We start from the raw sequence: 6,000 nt of genomic DNA, 5'->3' as shown, positions 1-6,000 counted from the left end.
TATATATCAGAGTGGCTAAAATAAAAATTAGTGACACCACCAAATACTGGCAAGACTGAAGAAGCTTGATCCCTCATATACCGTTGACGGGAACGTAAGTGGTACAGCAACAGTCTGGAAAACAGTTTGGCAATTTCTTTTAAAAAAGTAAATATGCTAAGCCATATGACTCAGGAATTGCACTCTTGGGCATATATCTCAGAAAAACAAAAAATTATGTTCATATAAAAACCTGTATAGAAATGCTTTATTTCTATACAGCTTTATTTGTGACAGGCAAAAGCTGGAAACGACCCAGATGTCCTTCAACATGTAAGTGGTTAAACTGTGGTACATCCATACCATGGAATACTACTTAGCAATAAAAAGCAACAAAATATTGATACACGAAACAACCTGGAAGAATCTCCAGAAAATTATTCTGAATGAAAAATAAAGCCAATCCCAAAGGTCACATACTATATGATTCCATTTATATAACGTTCTTGAAATGACAGTTACAGAAATGGAGAATAAATTAGTGGTTGTCAAGGTTAAGGAGTACATGGATCTGGGAGGGAATGTGGTATGGCTATAAAAGGACTACAGGAGGAGTCCTTGTGGTAAAAGACAGAGTCTGTATCTTGACTGTATCACTGTCAGTATCCTGGTTGTGACACTATGTAGTTTTGCAAGATGTTGCCATTGGGGGAAACTGGGAAAAGGGCACATGGTACCTATCATCTTTCTTGTTTTAAAACAGCTTTATTGAGATGTAATTTACATACCAAACAAGTCACCCATTTAAAGTGTACAGTTCAATGGTTTTTAGTATAATCACAGATATGTACAACTATCACTACAGTTAATTTTAGACTGTAAAATTTTATTCATACTTCTCCCTCTCCGGGCCTAAGCAACCACTTATCTATTTTATTTCTCTGTAGATTTTACTGTTAAGGACATTTAATATAAATGAAATAATATAATGTGTAATATTTTCTGACTGCCTTCTTTCCCTTAGCACAATGATTTGAAGGTTCATCCATGTTGTAGTATGTATCAGTACTTCATTCTTTTTATGGGCAAATAAAACAGTATTCTCCCCTTTCCCTGGAGCGGGTGGGGAGATACATTCCAAGACTCTCAAATGGATGCCTGTAACTGCAGACAGTACTGAACTTTAGGTAGGTGTACTATGTTTTTTCCTATACATATATACTTTTTCACTTAAAGGTAGCACTGTATGGCTTCTCTTTGGCATATCCAAATTGCCAGCATCATAAATACTCTTGCACTTTGGGGCCCTTAAGTAAGATAAGGGTTACTTGAACACTAGCACTGTGATACCATGACAATTGGTCTGATAACCAAGATGGCTACTAAGTGACTACCAGGCGGGTAGCATATACAGCATGGATGTGTAGATAAAGGGGTGATTGTCGTCCAAGGCAGGATGGAGCAGCAGGACAGCCTGAGATTTCAACATGCTACTCAGAGTGACGTGCAATTTAAAACTAATAAATTGTTTATTTCTGGAATTTCTCATTGAATATTTTCAGACCATGGTTGACCACAGGTAACTGAAACTGTAGAAAGCAAAACCACGGATAAAGAGGGGACTACTGTAATCCATTGTGTAAGAATATACTACATTTTATTTACTCATTTATCAGTTGATGGGTATTTGGATTGTTTCTACCTCTTGGCTATTATGAATAATGCTGCTATAAAGATTCTTGGACAAGTTTTTGTACTGACATGTTTTTACTTCTTGAGTATATATATAAAAGTGGAATTGCTGGGTCATATGGTAACACTTACGTTTAATCATTCAAGGAACTGCCGCACTACTTTCCAAGTGGAAATGGCATGAAGTGATATTTCCTCATGGTTTTAATGTGTGCTTACCTGATAACTAATGATTTCGAGCATGATTCCTGTGCTTATTGGTCATTGTATATCTTTATATATCTTTGTATATATTTATATTCTGGATACAAGTCTCTTATCATATACATGATTCATTTTCCTCCAATTCCTTGGGTTGTCTTTTCATTTTCTTGGTGGTTTGTCCTTTGAAGCACAAAAGTTTTTAATTTCGATTAAGTCCAATTTATCTAGTGAGTTTTTAAATTTTTCAGTTATTGTGATGCAAGACAAGGCAAATCCTCCCAAGTAGGAACTCAAGTCCTTCACTGAAAGTCCTTGAGGGTTCTTGACAGTGCACAGAAAAGAATTCAAGTGCATGCAGAGTTAAGAGTCAAAAGGAAACTTTACTGAAGAAGTAATAATGCTCCATAGAGCGTGGTCTCTTCTCAGAGACAGAGAATGAGAGAGGGAGACAGAGACCATGAGTGTTCCAGGAATTCAGTTTATATATCGTTCTTAGTTTCTACGAATTACAATTTAAAGACTTTGTTTACCTATTTTCTTTTGATGGTGTGGGTATGTAGCATGAAAGGTATGCTAGCAATCCTGGCCTTTGATCTATAGGTTCACTATGATTTGGCCTCTGGGAATGAATGATTGGTTTTATTTTGTGTAGGAGATGACTTAAAGACTCTGTTTTCCCTTCACATTGTGGGTAAATGGTGGGTTAGTAATTCCAGCAGGAATCTTCCTTTGTTCTGCAGGTTTCCTCCTGGTCTAGCTTTAGGGCTGATCAGCACATTGCAGGCTCTGAATACAGCTTGATTTAACATTTAGTTCTCATGCCTCTTCCCTCCATTAATTGTACTTTCCAACTCCAGAATGTTCATGTTTTTTTTCCCTATAATTTCTATCTCTTTGTTGATATTCTCCATTTGATGTGACATCGTCATCATGCCTTTTTTACTTCTTAATCATGTTTTCCTGTAGTTCTATGAATGTGTGTATAATGGCTAATTTGAAATATTTTTTACAAACCCATTTTCACAAGCAGTTTCTATTGCCTGCTTTTTTTCTCTGTGTATGGGTTATATTTTTCTGTTTCTTTGCTTGCCTTTTAATTTTTTGTTGGAAACTGGACATTTTAGATAACACACTGTAGCAGCTCTGTGTACTGGTGTCCCCCTCCCTTCAGGACTTATTATTCTTATTTGCTCATTTATTTAGTTACTGGCTAGGTTATTTCTGTGAGTCTACTTCGCACCTCTCCCCCAGTGTAAAGCTTTCATGTTGCTTCTTAGAGAGGTGCAGCATCCCACAGTCACCAGGGGATGACATTGGTTTGGGTAGGGCTCTCTTGCTCTTTCCCTGAGCATATCCAAAAGTTAAAATGCACTAATTCCTGCTGGTTGCTATATTGTTTCCAACAATGCTGTGCTGGGGTTGAGGATAGATTGCTCTAAAAGTAATCCAGTCAAATTCTATCTCTGAAGAAACAATTTCTGAGATCAGTGATATTTATTTTTTCCCCAAGAGGACTCCTTTCAGCTATCGCATTCGTGGTTCTCAGGAACACTATGTACCTTACAGTTTATCTTGTATCTTAAATGTCCTCCCAGTTGCCCTACACCACAATTTCCACTGTTCTTGAGAGCATCTTTAGGGTTCAACTTCTCCACTATCTGTTGCAAATGAAGTCAACAATTTCGTGAAAGAGATTAGGAGCTATCTGTTTTACAGCCTTTCTCTCCCAGGCAAAATCTCTAAACCAGAACTCTGAAGATAGGGGTGGAAACAATGGCAATCTTCTCTTTTAGTGATATCCCATTCTAGCTGAACACTTGGTAGAGCAGTCGGGGCATCAGCCTGATGTCCGCTGGTCTTGTCTCTCCTGGCATAGAAGCCATCACCTTACCAAGTAGGACAAGGGTGATAAAGGCCCCAGTATTCTCAGTGCACTGTGTTCAACTAGAACTTCTGTTCTGTAAGTGTCAGCTGCACAGAAAAGGAGAACCTCTACCTCTCAACAACACTCACCCAAGGCTTACTCTTAGCAACAGACAGCTGAGGACAAGATGAGAAATGCTGATGTCTTGCTCCTTCTAGGAAAAGAGCTCTCTGACTGGGACTTGGGGGTGAAGGAGTGGAGAGAGAGCCCTTTGTTCTTCTCTGCAGCAATTCGAGTCTCTGTCTCACTGAGCTGGGAGAGCGGGTGATAGGGAATTGTCTTGGTTCAAATACCATAGACTCTTGCCTTTGTTGCAGAATTTTCATAATTTTCTTGAATAGATATTTCTTTATTTGCTCTTTGTCCTTAATACCACTTCCATCAGCTTTAAGTATTTTTAATGTAATTTTCATCAGTTTTACTTGAGAACAGGTCTGCACAGCTCTTCAGTGCCATACCAAAAGTACTCTGTATTATTTTTTTTTAAACTACATGTGAATGTAAAATTATCTCAAAAGAATAAACTAATCAGAACATAAATGTATAGCATGGCTAACACATCTAAGACAAGTGTTATAAGTTTCATGGTAGAAAAAGTAGACTCACAGGAAAAAATTGTTAATCAATTATCTCTTACATTTGGAATCCCTAATATCTACAAAGTAATTACCAGGTAACATGCAGTGAAGGCTCTCGATTTGATTCTGAATATCTGTTCTCTGTGCAAATGTCAAAAAAAAAAATCATGTAATGAAAGATTTTTTAAAAAAGGAATTAAAAAAAGGAATTAAATGTTCATACAATAACATTTTTCTAAAAAGAGAAGATAAGACTCTTTCTTACAAAAAAATGCTTATTAAAAAATGTTGAGAGAACAGTAGAGTTGGAATATTACCATTTTGTAACCATTATAATAAAGTTGCTATAGGCAAAAATCATCAGAATATGCTGTATATAAGGGAATACATTTCATGAGGAGCATGATGTTTGCATGGTGTGAAAGTATATCACCACAGATTGCTTATTGGTTGTAAGGGGTAAAATACATAGTGATGATACTGGACGACACTTTGGTTTGATAATTAATATTAATGTCCTCAGTGAGGGCAGATAGCCATCATATGCCTCTAGATGTGACAGTCTATCTAAAACACTTCAACATCACTTATAGTATTTTGTCTAGTAATGCATAACTTGAATATATTGAGAAAAGATCTGACAAACCAAAATTGAGGAATATTTTATAAAATAATTGGCCTTGGTACTTCAAAAACATCAATATTGTGAAAGATAAAGACTTAAAAACTCCAAATTAAAAAAGAATAAAGAGACATACAACTCCATGCATGATGTAATCCTGGACTGGACAAATGATAAAATGTAATAAGGACTATAGATTAGGAAAAAAGTATATCAATGTTAAATTTCCAGATTTTGATCATTCTGTTATGGACTGCATGTATGTGTTCTCCCTGCCCCCCATTCATATGTTAAAACCCTAATCCCCTGTGGTATTTGGTTGGTATTTGGAGATGGGACCTTTGGGAGGTAATCAGGTCATGAGGGTAAGAGCCCTCATGATGGAATTATATCCTTGTGAGAAAGATACAAGAGAGCTTGCTTCTCTGCTGTCCTCCATGAGAAGATACAAGAAGACTGTCTGCAAACCAGGAAGAGTGTCACAGTTAGGAACTGGGCCACAGAGCAGGAGGTAAGTGGCAGGCAAGCAAGCAAAGTTTCATCTGTATTTGCTGCTGCACCCAAAAGCTAGCATCACTGCCTCAGCTCCACCTCATAGGAATACCAAAAAGGTTGGAGACCGCTGTGAGAACCAAATGCTCTTTGTTCTGATCCCATAATCACAGGAAATGACAATGACAATTGGTTCCATAGTATACAAAAAGCCATCTTCTTCTCTGAAGGATATTGTTTTGGAATAAATGCCTTCACATCTATTTCTTATTTTATTAGAAATTGTTAAAGAGACCATTCCAATTGCGAGGTTTTAAATGAAGAGCATTTAATCCAACGCAAATATGGTTCTTAATAATTGCATTGGAAATATTTGTGCTTTTACTAAAGCATAATAAAATTTGGTATTGTGTATACATGAACTCTTTCACCCAAGTTGAATTTTCCTTAAATAAGTACAAGCTCATTCTGGCCAGACTTCCTTTTTTATTTTTATTTTTTTGAGATTT

The sequence above is a fragment of the Pteropus vampyrus genome, unplaced genomic scaffold, assembly GCF_000151845.1.
Source record: "Pteropus vampyrus isolate Shadow unplaced genomic scaffold, Pvam_2.0 Scaffold260, whole genome shotgun sequence".
Taxonomy (NCBI): domain Eukaryota; kingdom Metazoa; phylum Chordata; class Mammalia; order Chiroptera; family Pteropodidae; genus Pteropus; species Pteropus vampyrus.
Note: the sequence above shows the minus strand (reverse complement) of the source record.